We start from the raw sequence: 14,566 nt of genomic DNA, 5'->3' as shown, positions 1-14,566 counted from the left end.
AAAACATTCATATGTGGGTGCCACATGATCTGAACGATCGCCAGCGCGACGAACGCGGTAAGGTATGCCTTGCAATGCTTGGTATAGAAACGAATTGTCACTTGCGATGAAAAACTGATTCTTTTTAATATGCTTTTATTAGCTTCAGACGTATGTTTTTTTTTTTTTTTATGATTGAAGGATTACTGGTGGCCCGGAGGCCTTTCCAGTTTCACCAGGACAGGTGGGCGAGCAAAGGCTCACCCAGGAGGGGTGGGATTTGCTAACAGCTACCCGAGCGCCTCCGAAGGAGACCTAACAGCTCAAGAGTAGCTGCTTCGCGAATGAATCTACTACCGGATCGGAATCGCGACCCGCTGAGAAGATCCGGCGAGAAACTCAGCGAGCTGATTCATGGGTTAGGTTGCACGGCGAACTCTTTGTCGAGTTCGACGAGTACGGTTACCGAGGTCCCTAAGCCTGCTCCTAGTGTTAGAGCTGAAGGCGTCTAATGCAAAGGTTATTGGATCTGATGGATCCGTAAGGACGTGTCTAGGGCGTCGACGGTGACTGGCTCCTGCGTGATCAGGATTCGGGGAGTAGTCAGCGGCGGCAACGATAAGGCGATTATCATGACGCATAGCCTTATCGAAGTACCGTTCCGACGCTGACTTCATGTATTTCTGGATAGATTCGAGGCCCAGGTCATCGTGTAGGTCAACGTTCCTCACGAACCACGGAGCTCCGACGGCTAACCTGCAAAAGCGGGATTGTAGAGATTGGAGGGTGTCTATGTGTGTGCGGGCCGCGTGAGCGAACACGACACTCGCGTAAGTCATGACGGGCCTTATGCAAGTTTTGTAAAGTGTCACCTTGTTCCGAAGGGACATTTTACTCCGTTTACAGATCATGGGGTAGAGTCTACCGAGAATAAACGCGGCACGATCACGGACTGATTTTATATGCGGGCGGAATGGCATCGATGCATCCAGGGTAACGCCCAGGTACTTGACTTTCCTGGCTCAGGGTATGGGTTGTCTAAAGAGAGTAATCGGGGGTGTGAGATTCCTCCTCCTAATCTGGGAGGAAATCCGTGTAGAGCTTCCCCTCTGAAATAGCACCGCAGTACTTTTCGCTGGGTTGATGTCTATGCGCCATTTTCGGAACCACGGTCCTAGGGCTGCGCTCTGAAGCTTCTTCGCGATTAGGGACTTGTTTCTACTGGAATAGTAAACAGTTGTGTCGTCGGCGAATAAAGCTAAATGAGTCGGCGGCGACCGGAGAATATCGTTAACGAATAAGCTAAATAGGAGGGGTGAGAGGACAGAGCCTTGCGGGACTCCAGCTGTGAGAGGTCGTGGGGAGGAGCGGGTTCCCTCGACTCGATATCGAAAAGAGCGGTTCGACAAGAAGTCCCGTATGATGAGCACGAGACTATCCGGCACGCCCATGTTGAATAGTTTGAAAATCAAACCATTGTGCCAGACTTTGTCGAACGCTTTTGCGACGTCGAAGAAGAGAGCTCCTGTGTATAACGGTTTTGGTCGATTAAGCCCCACAAGAATGTGCTCCGTGAGGCGGTGCACCTGTTGAACGCATGAGTGATTTGTACGGAATCCGAATTGTTCATCGATGAGAATGCCCTTGGATGAGACGAAGTCTCTGAGGCGTTTGTAGAGCAGACGCTTATACAGTTTGCCTAGAGACATGAGGAGGCTAATCGGGCGGTAGCTCGTCGGATGATTTTTTGGTTTACTGGGTTTATGTATGTCGATAACGTCCGCTTCTTTCCACACCGCGGGAAAGATACAGTTCGCCATAGCGGCATTGAAAATAGATGCCAACATCACGATGAGTTGGACGGGTAGAAGTTTAATAACGCGGTTGGATATACCGTCGGAACCGGGAGCCTTGCGAGGACGTAGGTCTTTGATCAAGTCTTTAACTTCCATCGGGGTGACGGGTGGTAGCGCATCCAAGGGTGCCAAGGAGGCTCTGCGTTCTACCTCACTGTCTACTAATTCTACATGAACAGGGTCTACGGATTGAGTGCTGGGCGTGCACTGGGTTTGCAATGTATCGGCCAGCAGCTCTGCTTTTTCGTCATCATCAAACGCCGCGAGTCGGCCTGAGGGCCCTACGAGGGGGGGCATAGTTACTACCGTATCCGATTTGAGAGTACGAGCTAAGCGGTAGTAAGACCTTTGAGAGGGCGCGAGTCCTTCTAAGAAATCAGACCATCTGGCATCTCGGACTTCGGTGATGCGAGACTTTACGTCGCGTTGTAGGGCACGCATTCGAATACGATTTTCCGCGGTAGGATACCTATCGCACGCACGGATCAGACGTATGTATGTTAGTATGTAACGGAATCTTTGAACATGATTTTGACCCCTTCAAAACGTCGAATTAACTCGAAATTTGGTATACATATTAAGGACCGATGACAATTCCATATTTAAAAAAAAATGAAAAAATTGAAATTCAACTAAAAAATGAAAAATAAATAATAGTTTACAAAAACTACGCTTTTATAGAAAATCCAACTAAAAAATAGAATAAAAATGTTGGGGCGTGAATCGAAACACAGTGGAACGTGTATTTAAGACTTTTATTGGGTTTAATAACATATAGTTAAAGAAAACAGATTTCTACGTATATAGCACAGGAGTGATACGAGCCGGTGACGGCGTGCGACTAACTTATGCAGTAATCATCAATCTCAACCAAACAACACTATACCAGCACGGCTCATGATCTTCGCCTATTTTAACACCTCCCCTCGAAGTCATAAGCCGATCAGTTATATATTACATACTCATCATGCCTAAGTTATGTATGCACTCATAATGTTTTGTTCCACTCAAACCTTTTGTTAAAACATCAGCTGGCATTCTATTTGTACATAAATATTTCAGATCTATTACACCCTTTTCGCACATATCTCGGATAAAGTGGTGCCTCACATCAATATGTTTTGTTCTTGAACGATAATTCCTGTTTTGAGCTAATTTCATTGCACTTTGGTTGTCATTAAACAACGTTACAGACTCACAATTTATACCAACACTATTCAAAATATCACTCAGATACATGGCTTCCTTAGTAGCTTCGGAGAGAGCCATATATTCGGCCTCTGTGCTTGACATGGCAATAGTCCTCTGTTTTCGTGCCTCCCAACTAATAGGTGCGCCACCCAATATAAATGCGAAACCAGAATACGACTTTCTATCAATCACATTTGCACCCCAGTCAGCATCAACCACACCAAATAATGGTAAACCAGTCCTCTCATACATTAACCCATAGCTCAACGTACCTTTTAGATACCGCAGCACACGTTTTGCTGCTTTCCAATGTTCAACATCATAATTGGTATTGAATTGACTTAAGAAGTTCACTACATACGCAATGTCCGGTCGAGTAGACACTGCTAAAAACATCAGTGCTCCTATGAGACTCTGATACGGATATTGACGCATCACACTTCCATTAACACACTGAGGTTTCGCTAATTTGGCATTCACGTCAATAGGCGTTAGTGCTGACTTACACTCACTCATACCAAAGCGTTCAAGAACTTTTTCAATGTACATACTCTGATTCATACATACTCTGTTCTCATCATCCCTAGTAAACTGGATTCCTAAACAATTTGTTATTTTTCCTAAGTCGTTCATCTCAAATGATTCAGATAACTGTCTCTTTACATCACTCAACCACATACTATCATTAGTAGCAATGATTAAGTCGTCGACATAAATAGCAATCAACATAATTCGTTCACTCTTATGTGCTATCAACAAACACTGATCTTGAGGCAGAGCCTCAAAGCTCATGTTAGCTAATCTTTTAATTAACTCTTTATGCCATTGTACCCCTGACTGACGTAAACCATACAAAGACTTTTTCAATAGACACGTACTATCATTACATTCATCCAATATTTCCTTCCAGCGTTTAGCTGTCTCAATTATTATTTTATCTTTAACTATGCTTTTCGATGACCCAATCTTCTCGACATTAACTATTTTTTCTAAAGTCTCATATAATTGGTCAGGTACGTTCATGTACACTTCTTCTTCCAATTGACCGTTAAGATAAGCGGTAACGACATCCATTTGATGTATCTCTAACTCAAGTTCTGCTGCTATTGCAGCTAGTAATCTTACTGACGTTGAACGAACTACTGGAGAGTATGTTTCATGAAAGTCCTCCCCTGGCCGCTGTGAGCAACCTTTTGCGACAAGCCTAACCTTTTTATGCTCATGTCCATTTATATTCTTCATACTAAATACGAATCGACTTCCAATCACTTTTCGACCATGGGGCCTAGACACTATCTGCCAAGTGTTGTTCTTTATTTGTGCTAAAAATTCATCTTCCATGGCACATCTCCATTTATCAACATCGCTTGTCTTTTCTGCTTCGATCCATGACATTGGTTCAATAGTCACAACTCCGGCAACTATGTCACTGTCTTCCTTTGTCTCGTTCTCGTCATTACTTTCTTCTTTTGCATGTATAAATTCTTTTCGTGGTCTTCCCGGCATTCCAGTTCTAATAATTCTTGGTCTTCCTCTTCCTCTTTTAGGAGGTCCTATAAGTTTTTCCCACGATACAGTTGCATTTCGTTTTCTCGATATACTACATCTATCATCTTCTTCATTATCATTATTTAAGTTTTCGAGTGATTTTCTCATTCTCATTCCGTCTCTTCTTGCTCGTATAGGTGCTTTCCTAGTGTCTTCACGATCGTCTCTTGGCTGATATAAATCTACTAGTATTTCATCATTTTCATAATTTCCTTCTTCATCAAGTATTTCTCTATATTCATTTCTAAAAGCTGTTTCATTCATAAACTTAACATCACGACTCACAACTATCCTTTTTGTTTTAGGATTGTGGATCCGATATGCCTTTGACTGCACATCATAGCCCATGAAAATACCTTCTTCACAGACTGACTCAAATTTTCCTTTCAATTTATTTGCACCTTTATCTTTGTAATATACCTTTGATCCGAACACTTGCATATATATAACGGTAGGCTTCTTCCCTTTCCATATTGTAAATGGAATATCTCCTTTTAATCCGGCGGTTGGGCAACGGTTTCGTATATAATTTGCAGTATTTATGGCTTCAGCCCAAAACGATGGTGGGCTCCCAGCTTGACGCATCATGCATCGGGCCATCTCTACAAGAGTTCTGTTCTTTCTTTCAGCAATCCCGTTTTGTTGAGGTGTATGTGGTACAGACAATCTTCTAGCAATTCCATTCTTCTTTAAGAAATCTTCGAATTGATTATTTATATACTCTCGTCCATTATCTGATTGTAAAAACTTAATCTTCTTTCCAGTGAAATTTTCTACTTCATTTTTATAGTTCTTAAAAATATTTAATACATCACACTTGCTTTTTATAAAATAAACTTCACACCATCGAGATTTATCATCGATAAATGTAACGAAGTATCTTTTACCAGCATACGATTCATGCCTCATTGGCCCACATATATCCGTATGGACGACTTCAAGAAAATCACTTGTTCTGTTCTCACTACCCTTAGGAAAAGGTTTGCAAGGATACTTCTCACTGATACATACCTCACACTCTAGCATTTTATCACCCCTTTTTATTGACAGTCCATGAACTAGGCCATTATTCGCCATTGCCAATAAATCACGCTCATTTAGGTGTCCAAGTCGGTCATGCCATATATTTATAGGATTTTTCCTCGCTTCAATATTCTTGGCCTCAGACTGGCTCATCCTTACATGATACAAATTACTCACACGGTCCGCACGCATGTGTATCTTGTTGTCACCATCCACCACAATTGCATCATTTTTCCGGAATCTTACTTCAAATCCACGATCGGTCATTTTAGCTACTGACAATAAATTTGTACGTAAATCTGATACATAGTATACCTTTTCGATATCCACACGGCGCTCTTCGCAACCAGTATCAACAGAAATGCTCACTTTACCCGTACCAGTAATACGGGTTCTCTCATTATTCGCTAAATTCAACTCACTATCCATATCCGTAAATCCTTGAAAGTTTTCTTTTTCATTACACATGTGACCGGTGCACCCACTGTCGATGCACCATACGGATGTCTTGTGATCACTTAACATCAGCTCTTCGGTGGTGCTCAGCATAGTAGTATAATTACTTCCTTGTTTAGGCTCTGTATTCACTCGTTCCGTTTGCCGTATATTTTGTTTCAATTTTCTATCTATTTTAGTTTTACAATTTCTCGCAATGTGGCCATAGCGACCACAACGGTAACATTCACTTTTATTCTTTGGTTTATTCATATTATAATTTTCGTTCAAGTGTTTCTTTTGTGTATTACGCTTAATATACATTGCCCCTTGGTCGACATCTTTAGATTTCCGTCCCTCATAGTCCTCAATAATTTTAACTTTGAGTACATCAGTTGATGGTAAATCATCACGCGATTCCATTGCTGTTCGAAACATTGAGAACGAATCCGGTAAACTATAAAGTAATAAAATAGCAAGCAACTCATCTATCACTATCAATCCGATTTCTTTAAGCTTCTTAACACAGTCGAAAAAGTCAGAAATATGTTTTCGTAGGTCTCCATCTTCTGGCATACGGTTCAATACAAGTTTCTTTAATAATGACGCTTTTCGCGCTGGCCCGCTTGACTCATACATAGATTTCAACTTGTCCCATATTGCTTTAGAGGAGTCTAAGCCATCCAGTGCAATTAACTCGCTCGGGCTGACAGCTAACAATATGTCCGATTCGGCTTTTCCGTCCATTTTAATCCATTCAGAATATTTAGAATCTGAATGTATTGGTTTCGGTATTTTTCCCGATACGTATTCCCACAAATCATTCTTCTTCAGAATAGCTCGCATGTGAATCTTCCAGGTGTCATAGTTATCACCCGTAAGTCGATCAATCTTAATATTAGAAGTCATTTCGTAGTTTCTTCAACACGAAAATAATATTAACAACGTAAACAGATGGCACGGCGCGGCGGCGATCTTCTCGCTCGATGTAACATTAAGTATGTACCTACATACATGTAGCCGGTAGCTGCATTCACAGTTCACATTAATCGAACGACACTCATTAGAATGACTTTCAATATTTTGTTTACGCAAAGTTTTTATCACTATATTTAAGATGATTCACTTTATTTTTCGATTCTCTGGGCCCATAACCTGTTGGGGCGTGAATCGAAACACAGTGGAACGTGTATTTAAGACTTTTATTGGGTTTAATAACATATAGTTAAAGAAAACAGATTTCTACGTATATAGCACAGGAGTGATACGAGCCGGTGACGGCGTGCGACTAACTTATGCAGTAATCATCAATCTCAACCAAACAACACTATACCAGCACGGCTCATGATCTTCGCCTATTTTAACAAAAAATTTTAATAAATTTGAAATAAAAATAATGTAAGAAAAGATGATTTCATTGTAAAAAAAGCGTGGGGTGCTTTTCAGGATATTATCAAAATAACCCTTCTACCTCCTTCTACTCATATCTGTTCATAAAATATTTATAACTACTGATACCATGCATTACTTATCTATAATCGTCAGCAATCCTGTTGGTTAGACCATTAAACTCAAAACTTATTCCTAAATAAGTTATGGTCATTGTTCGGTGGTCTAGTGTCAGTATAATTCAACACAGCTTCTTACGAAATGGCACCAGTATTACTGCGGATGTGCACTGTGAGGAATTGGACACAAGCTTTAAGAGTTAAGGCTGAAAGTTTTGCGTCATCCGCCTTATTCACCAGAATTTGTGCCGACAAACTGCTAGTCTTTCCAAGGTTTGGACAGCTTCTTGACAGGGAAAAAATTCAGTGTCCTAGAAACAGTACAAAGTCCTTTGAAAAATTTGTTAGTTTCCTTATAGCTGACTTCTTTGAGAAGAAATTAGCACAGTCCTAGTAAAGACGCATCGATATCATGGGTGCGTATTTCGACTGATAGAAATAAAAGAGATGTGTGAGAGAGAAAAAAAAATGTAATTTTTTGTACGTTATTACAAAGTTAAGTCGTACTCTGTGTGCATTACTAATTTTTACGTTATTACAAAGTTAAGTCGTACACTGTGTGCATGATTAATAATCCGTCCAAATTAGGTGAAATGACGACTTTTTATGGATGATTATGAAAAAACCTGAACTGACTTGTGAAAACGACACTAAGTATCTCCTATGGGTTTTTTAGCGAACGCCCTTCCTCAAAGTCATCTAACCTCTATTAAAGAGATAGGGATTCACTAAGGCTTCCATTAGGAATGCTTTCAGTCATTACACGAGGAAGGGGATTGTAAATGAACTAATCCGAGATAGGAAATGAACACGATCACTAAAACGATAGGGCATTAAATATCTCTGAGCCTGTTAAATCGTCTTTGGGCTCTTAAGTTGCGAGCACACTTGGACATTTATTTTAATAAAATATATTATGTCGCATGGAAATGAAATGACTAGTAACGCCATCTGTTATTAACAAACTAAATCTGGGTACGATAGAGATATAATCTGTGGAGGTTATCTATACTAATATATAAATCTACAGTGGTTTTTACGGATGTTTCGTTATAACTACTGAACCATGCTTCCGATTGACTTGAAACTTGGTATCCATGTAGAAAATACATGTAAAAAATGGATAGGCTAATATTTATATGAGTGTTGGACTCCCTAATAATAATGATAATAAAAAATAATGCTAATTTTAAATGCCCAGCGAAGCGGGCGGGTACGGCTAGTATATTATAAAAATTAGCTCGAAAATTATTTATTTATTTGGGAAATCAACAGTACAAAACATCCACATAATGTAATCGGGTAAACGAAAACCAAACAAGTGTTATATTATTAACGTTAATCATGAATGGAGCGTAAATAGATTAACTCGTCGTGGCCTAAAAGTTAAGACATCCAGTGCATTCGTATCTAGCGATGCACTAGTGTTCGAATCCCGCTGGCAAGTGCCAATTTTTCTAATGAAATACGTACTTAACAAATGTTCAAGATTGATTTCCACGGTGAAGGAATATCATCGTGTAATACAAATCAAACCTGCAAAATTAAAAATTGCGTAATTACTGGTGGTAGGACCTCTTGTGAGTCCGCGCGGGTAGCCACCACCACCCTGCCTATTTCTGCCCTGAAGCAGTAAAGCGTTTCGGTTTGAAGGGCGGGCAGCCGTTGTACTATACTGAGACCTTAGTTAGAACTCACGTCTCAAGATGGATGGCGGCATTTACGTTGCAGATGTCTATGGGCTCCCGTAACTACTCAAAACCTGGTGGGCCGTGAGCTCATCCACCCATCGAGGCAATAAAAAAAATGTATACATACAAAGGGCACCCCACCTTTTAAACTAGGACGCATTGCAGTTTTGAGGCAGAAATAGTTAGGGCAGCGGTAACTATCCGAGCGGGCTCACAAGACCAACCGCAATTACGTAAATTATCGTTGTGCGTCTGATATTTACTACACGACATAATTTTCCTTCATCGTGGAAGTTACAATGGATTTTAAAGATTAAATTACATTGTAACTCGTAAGTTCAATCCTGTCGTTTAGGGTTGGCAATCGAATTTTCTTTCCGCTGACTCGTCTATCATCTGATCTTACGAAACAAGGATAACCTATTTATGATTACAAAATCCAATGCGCATACAGCCTTAGAACGAAATTATTAGCCTCAATATACCTAACAAGTTACTTTTGTATCGCGGTAAATGTAATCGAGTGAAACGATTCATCTTTACTCTTCCGGTGTTCAGTTTATGATGGATTGTCTGGAGCGAGATTCACTTAGATCCTTACGTTTTATCAAGCGAAATTTTCCGGGTCTCGCCTTGAAGGATGTGTTGATTTTTGATATTGAATGTATCGAAATTTCGAAATTACGTATAGCCCTGAGAATGTGCAATAAGCACAGTATAGTCACACACAGTATGCTAATGCATTACTTAAAGAATTGTTCTTTTCATTATTCTTACGGAGTGGAGACCTGGACGCTAAAAAAGGTCGACAGAGACCGTATTTACGCCTTCGAAATGTGGTGCTGGAAGAAATTGGTGCAAATTCCATGGACTGCCTTTCGCACCAATGTGTCAATACTAAAGGAACTTAATGTTAAAACTAGACTCTACACACTATGCATTTGTAGAGTATTGGAGTTCTTTGGACACATTGCTCGAAAGGAGGGTGACAATCTTGAGCAGCTGTTGGTGACAGGCAAGATAGAGGACAAACGTCCCAAAGGACGCAGTCCCATGAAATTGTCGGACCAAAGTCGGTCGTGTCTGAACATCAAGCTCCACGACGCTCTCCACGAGGCGAAGGATCGCAGCAGATGGAGAACAATCGTATAATAGAGATTGATGAAGCGGGGGAGTCACGACCTTCAGTAATAAGGAGAACGACGCAAGGAAGAGAAGGAGGAAGGTAGAGGCAGTTCTGTTACTTGACTCTGTCTTGAAATGACTTGTTGTTGACTCTACCCCCACTTTATGATTAATGGTTCCCGCCGGTCATTGACATCAGGAATGGCAAGCTGCTAAGCACATTTCGTAAGCCTCGCTTGAAGAAGAATGTACGAGTGTAAGGCTGCTGTATTCCCTCCCATCACCGAAGAACGAACGAATATTTTGGGATAGAAAGAAACTGATTAATGTCCCCTGGAAGGATCCTGTCTCGCAAAATGTCCTACAGCTAGTTAATATCGGAGTTTTATATTTACTGGTATAAAGAGAGTTTGTTATTGTCGATTTTGTGGTCAATCTTTTAGCTTTCTTTTACGACACTTATGGGAAAAGACGCGGTGGTACAATTCAAAGTAGACACTGCGATATTTTACAATTTGGCTTTGGATATAAAATTTTCTCATCTTATTTAGGAGGTATACGTGCTCAGCTTTGTTTATCGTCATGAGTGCGACTTGGTTACAGAGAGTGTAGACGATTTATCCAAAAGAACGGTCCCCTAGTCATAAAAGAAAAAAATTAATATCTCTAAAAACTTACGAATGGAAACGAAAAGTATATTATGATTTCAGTTTGGCTTACGTTTTACTCACCACGGCTTACTTACCAAAAGTTCGATCCAAATAAGCGTCATGTAATATAGCTTTTCAGTTTGCAAAGTCACAGATAAGGGGTATCGGGAGGCCATTTGCCGCATAGCTTATAATTTCCGCCGCAAGATGGCGTCATTTGAACACTGAACGATTTCGGGCGTGGTGTTAGTGCGAGCGGGAGTTGAGTTCCTATTTAAAATTTAAAGTGCTTTTTATTATATGTTTGTATTGATATATATATATATATATATATATATATATATATATATATATAGTAAATCAAAGACAAAACAGTTCAATACCTATTTCTAGTGTATTTTCTACTGAATTTAATCTATTATAAACATGTCTCAAGTTGGGTGGCAACGTTTCCGTTGTTGATGTCTGGGGGCTCCGGTGCCCACTTGACACTAAATTGGCCGGTAGCTCATGTAACCAACTTGATAATAAAAAAACAAAATGTGTGCAATTCACACGTGGTAGAAGTGAAACCTTCCAAAATTAAAATACAATTATCCTAAACGTCTTAAGTATATGTAAAATTTTGTCATTAGTAAATAATTGTAAGGTAGCGCCCTCTGTGAATTGATATTTTAATTTCACGTATAATCCTAAATTAACAAGAGCTTTCATACACACGTTAGTATTAAAAAATCTCACAGATGGCGCTGTATTAAATAGTATGTATATTTCTGTCTCATTCTTTGCTGGCTTCATCCTACACATTTTTGTATTTGTGTCTCTTACCTGTCGTTTTTTCCGTTGCATCCGGTTTGAAATCACAACGATTCTAAAGAAGTTGTCACTTCAAAAATTAAAAAAGTATTACAAGAAATGATGCGAAATTTGAGTGTCAATGATTATTGAAATTCAGCAAGTATGCCACTGTATTTTAGGCGAACAATAGTAAAAACTTAATTCTCTACTTTTTACAATGAGCGTTGATATAAATCTCAAAATTACACACTAAATTAAGCCGCAAAGCTGTTTTAATTATATATAAATATATCTACGAGTAATAAATGTTTTTTTGTCATATCGTTCGCTTTATGTGGGACCACACAATAAATCTTTACAAATACGCAAAATTTTGTACGACACTTCTAAGCCCGCGAAGCTAATTTGAACCCTATTTTGGAAGACTTAAAAACTATCGCACACCGTACTAACGAATTTCTAAGTTAGCTTGTATGCAGAACTGTCTTCAGCCTTAGCGTTCTGTCAGAGAGTGAGACATCCATGATATTTGAAGATAAACAAGTCTTGTGGATCTCAGTAATGCTTATAGCGCCATCTGTTAACGGTATACGCAAAATGCTTCGAAACTCAATTTCCTTAATGGAAAGTGCAGACGTATTCATATTTATATATTTATGGTCTTGAGCTGGATTAAAGTTACAATTGTGTTTTCGCATGAATTTTTGATTAAAAGGACAATGCCCAAAAGTGGGCCAACTTCATGACAAAACTATTTGTACTTGAAAAACTATGCCTTATTTTTTCATGTTGTTTAGTTTATGTATCAATATTTCTTTCACCCTGGCATTGTTTTACAAAAAAATAAATTACTTATTTGATAACATCCCAAAACTGAGTGCCATACTTTTTAAATTCGCCAATAGACAAAGGGAAAATTAGCCCATACAGCCTTATAGTAAACTTATATGCTGACAAACGAAAGAGTTGTCTGTGACTTGAACAACAAATTAAAAAAATTGCTAATGGTTATAATTCACAGACTTTTTAGTTTATTGTTGTTCAATTCAATATTTATGTATTGTAATAATAATTATTACTTAAAACCATGAATTATTTAATATTTTTAGATATTAATGATTCCATTAGTAAAAATCTCAATGGCCTACCATTACTCTATTCTTATTATATATGATCAGAGAGTTTTGGCAGCAACCCGAGTGAAGCGTCACTTGAAGTTTTATTTTATGTTTTTTTAATAGCTTATTGTGATGTATAATATACAAATTGGGTGTTGTTTTGTATATTAAATGTCAATAATCGTTGTTCAAGATTATTGAGGCATTGGAATAAAACTGTGGCTAACATAGCAGTGACTGCTTTTTTTTTCAAGATAAAAGGTCTGCGGAAATTCACGCTCACTCAATGTGCTATTCATCAAGTTGACGTCAAAACTCCCAAAAAGCAATAAAAAGAAATACACCGGATTTTTATTAACATAAAAAATATATAAAAAATATAACTATGACAGACTAGGCTGTATAGGCTACGCTCTTTGCCTGCTTGTTGGCGAATTTAAAAACAACAACAATATCGTTGCCGGCTTCCGGATTTCATTTCATTTTATTATTATTATGAGGATATAATAATAATAAAATGTACGTAAGGGCTTATTTCTAGCAACATTAACCACAATTAACTTATTTAATACTGTAAATAATGATGAGAGCGATTATTGATTTCGAAGAAAACAATTAACAACTTAATTTTAGCTGCAGAAAAAAACAGATTTCTCTTAAACCTGGGTGAGAATATAAAAATCGTTTTCTGAATATGAAACGATATTTCTTTGTCTATCAAATTAAGTTAAAATCATCATCACCCGACAACTTTTTTTAGGGGCCCAAACGCCCATAGAAAATGGGCATTGTCCTTTAAACGTAATATTTCGATTAAAATTTTTTCTTAAATGTTTTTGATTAAATTTTTTGGATAAAGAAAAAAAAATTCTATTGTTTTTATTCTAGCAGTATCGTCTGTATCCTGTATCGTCTGATCAATAAATGCTTTTTTATTTAACGTTTTTTTGCGCGTTGCAAGCGCTTGATATTTTGTCAGGTAGGGATCTCTTGAAATTCGAATGTCTTGGAAAAATAGCGTGCTATAAAGAATACGTTTTTTTCCTCTAGATCAGTGAACAAGGTTCACTCTGTGTAAAGTGGAGCTTTAAGATTTAAATATGTGAATTCAACCACCCACACGGGGTCGTACGCTCAGTCGAATAATATAACGGCTGACCCACCTTCAAAACATGAATGGCAGAAACATTTCAAGGCAGAATAAGATACGATCAAAAACAGGGTAAAAATAAAACACAATGAAACAAAATACAATTCAATTCAATTTAGATATCATAATATAACCGGTCGAACGTCGCATATCATAAGATATACCAACGCTTTCAAACAAGACAGGATCTTGACGTTATGAAAATTCACACACACGAAGGCTACATACAACTTACTACATGATATTATTTCTCTGTGTCTAGGCATGTAACGCGTGTGAACTTTTGGGCGTCGAAGGCGTAATATTTTGATTAATTAACGCCGACAAACATGTGCAGATCTGTTTGAAGTGAATTAACAATATAGTTTACGAAATATAAAAATATTCAGTTTTTTCTTTGACATTTGTCAGTTTTTGGCGGGCTTTCGTTCTTCGCCACAGATTATAGCAGTGTGTGTAGTGAACGCTACTATAGGCTGTAGGTACGGTACTGT

Source organism: Bombyx mandarina, chromosome A1, assembly GCF_030267445.1.
Source record: "Bombyx mandarina strain Sakado chromosome A1, ASM3026744v2".
In the NCBI taxonomy this organism is placed as follows: Eukaryota; Metazoa; Arthropoda; class Insecta; order Lepidoptera; family Bombycidae; genus Bombyx; species Bombyx mandarina.
Note: the sequence above shows the minus strand (reverse complement) of the source record.